Raw genomic sequence first — 3,401 nt, forward strand, 5'->3', positions numbered from 1 at the left:
CGGGCTAGCTGAACCTAGTTACAATGATCTCAAAAACATAAAAATTACAAGAAATGTGTATGAATTTCACTTACATGCAAAGAAATCAAGAAAACCAAAGCTCTTATTTTCCCTAGCTATGGATTTTAGCCATTTGAAAAAGAAATGAAAATAAATTTGATTAATTCATTCTTTAATTTTTGTTTTAACTTTCATTAATTTACAAAATTGCCATTGAAAACATATTATTTTATCATTTTCTATTAATTTTTCGTCTCAACAAATCAATTATGGCCTAATTATTACTTAAGTCCTTCCTCACTTATTAATTAAGTCATTTGATCACCTAAATGCTATAATTACTTTGTTTTGCATCTGTTACAATTTAGTCTTTTTTCTTTAATTAACTGATCCGGCTCGGTGAATCTCACAAGTTAGAGATTACAAGTAGGAGAAACAATGATAGTAACCATTAAAGTGCTTAGTAAGTTCAAATCGATACCACAATACTTACCTTGGTCACAAAGAGCATGCTAACTACTATAGTTTTGGCATACATTTAACTTAAACATGGCACTTAAGGTCACAACAATGTGACCTTAATATCTTATAAGCACAACGCAAATCATCATAAATTTGTACTAAATTCACATACACTCATCTTAATATCATATTCTATCATCAATCCACCATTTATACCATTTCAAGTAAATCACATATCAGATTAATTTATCAGGTTCAATTTATTTCATTTTCAAATTTTCATATTCAAATTAATGTTCGTCCAATGGAACCCTAATAAAATGGACTTGGATACATAGGTGAATTACACCACACTAGATAGATCGTATCAGCCTAAACTATACCACGCTAAGCCATCGAAATGCAAATCTCATAGATGCCAAATATTTAAACATTTTCAATTACATTTCTCTACCATACCAAAGTTTCCATAGAGACAATAATACTCGATGATCCGTGATAAACCGTAAGATATACATATTTTTACCCCATGCTTGACATATTTATGGATGATTTTTCCTTGATTTCATTGAATACGATATCCTAATCCTTTAATTTCATGTTTTATACTCAGGAGAGAGCAAGAAACGGGCCAAAAAACAAACAAATTGGGCCTAAATCAGTGTTGCACACAGCCTAGGCACTTCCATACGGGTAATTCACACGCCCGTGTGAGACACACGGGTAGACTACACGCCCGTGTGTCATGACCGTGTCGACTAAGAACCAACTCAGTATTACACACGGCCTGAGCACCTTCACACGGGCGTGGCACACGGCCGTGTCCCTGTCGAGCCCAAGTCTAGTTCTATTCGAAAAAGGGCACTTTTGAGAGTTTTGAAGCCTTTTAAAGCCAATCTAAACACCCTAGAAGGGGATGAGAGGGGACACACAGAGTTGGAGGCAGAAAGTACTCAAGAATAGCCATCAGAATCACCTCGGAGCAAGGATCTACATCAAGACTGAAGATTTCCATCCAATTTCCTAGAAGTTCTTTAGGTTTCTTTATGTTTTGTTGTTTTCCAAACTTTGAGATGTTTTCCATTATTATTATGAACTAAACTCCCTAAATACCTAAGGCAGATCAACCCTATGACGAATCTTATTACTTGAATTTTATGATAAATGCTTATTCTTATTCTTAATTGTGAGTTCTAAGTTCTTGTTTTAATATTCTAGGGTATTAATTTAGGTTTTGATGTGCTTATTCAGTGGAGCAAAAGTCCCTGTTTAAGAGTAGATCATCCATAATTAAGCGGAGTAGAATGCAATCTTAGAGATAGCACGACATAAATCTGCCAGACTAGAGTCAAATCTAATAAGGGAATCCATAAATCGAGTTAATGCGACAATAGGGGTTTTAATTAGAAAGAGATTTCAATTAATTAACCTAAAGTCAGTTGTTCTTAGTCTCGAGAGAGATATTAACATAAATTAGGGATTTCTACGGATTAAGTTAAGTGAATAAATTATCTAATTCAGAAGTAATAAGTGAAGTCTAGGTGGATTCTTCCTTGGGTATTGTCTTCTCCATCAGCTTTTCCCAAAATATTTTTCAAACTTCATCTTTGTTGTAATCTTAGTTACTTAGATAAATAGTTTTAGTTTAAAAACATACATTAATTCTTAGACTAGATAATAAAAAGATAGTAATTACTAGTACTTTTAGTCCTCATGGATACGATATTTTCGGTCTCACCATAACTATACTACTGTTTGATAGGTGCACTTGCCTTAAGTTGAATTTTTAGTTAGTTTAGTGAGCATCAAATTTTTAGCGCTGTTGCCGGGGATTAAAATATTAGGAACGCTTAATTTTTATTACTTTAGCCATTTATTTTTATTGCAATTTAATTTTTTTTAAATTACTAAATATTTCTTTTATTTACTTTTGGCAGGTTTTTATAGTTTATGACTAGAAGAAACCTGTCAGGACCTCTACTTTTTTATAGTGAGATCAAAAGAACAGCTCGCAGAAACTGAAGAGAAATAAAGTGAAGTGTACAATACATAGAGGAAGGACAAGAGGATGATATTCAAACCACAACCGAGAGGATGGCTGATAATCAAAATAATCAATTACGTCCTGTGGCTATTGCAAACCCAGTAAATCAGAATCCTGCTTCTCGTACTATGTATGATTATGCTAAACCTAGTTTAACAGGAGCTGAATCGAGTATAGTTTGACCTGCTATTGCTGCAAATAATTTTGAAATTAAACCTAACACGATTCAAATGATACAACAGTTTGTTCAGTTTGATGGTTTGCAGGACGAGGATCCAAACACTCATTTAGCAAACTTTCTGGAATTCTGCGACACCTTTAAGATCAATGGCACTTCTAACGATGCCATTCGCCTTTGGTTATTTCCCTTTTCATTGAGGAATAAGGCTAAATAGTGGCTGAACTCATTACCATGAGGATCAATCACCACTTGGGAACAAATGACCGAAAAGTTTTTGCTTAAATATTTCCCACCGGCTAAAACAGCTAAACTAAAGAATGATATTTCTTCTTTTTTGCATGTGGATTTAGAAACACTCTATGATGCATTGGAGAGATACAATGATCTATTGAGAAGGTGCCCTCACCATGGGCTACCACTTTGGCTACAGGTTCAAACTTTTGACTACGGCCTAAATCCTTCGACTAGATAGATGATTGACGCAGCTGTTGGTGCGACTATTAATAATACCTGAAGAGGCCTATGAATTTATAAAAGAGATGTCATTGAATAATTATCAGTGGCAAGTCATGAGGACAAAGCCGACGAAAGTGGTCGACGTGTTTAACATTGATTCGGCTATTATGCTCTCTAATCAGGTAGAACTTTTGAATAAAAAAATTGACGGGTTACTTGGTTCTTCACAAGTTCATCCTGTAATGTAGTGCGATGCAA

The 3,401-nt window shown here is 34.3% G+C and overlaps 1 non-coding gene across 1 annotated transcript; it reads right to left on the reverse strand.

Moving 5' to 3' along the window:
• Nucleotides 1-2,994: 2,994 nt before the first annotated feature.
• Nucleotides 2,995-3,101, reverse strand: LOC121204059 (small nucleolar RNA R71). The gene has a single exon (XR_005898987.1). It is a non-coding gene; the product is annotated as a small nucleolar RNA R71 (small nucleolar RNA).
• Nucleotides 3,102-3,401: the final 300 nt, after the last annotated feature.

This window comes from Gossypium hirsutum, chromosome A07, assembly GCF_007990345.1.
Source record: "Gossypium hirsutum isolate 1008001.06 chromosome A07, Gossypium_hirsutum_v2.1, whole genome shotgun sequence".
Taxonomy (NCBI): domain Eukaryota; kingdom Viridiplantae; phylum Streptophyta; class Magnoliopsida; order Malvales; family Malvaceae; genus Gossypium; species Gossypium hirsutum.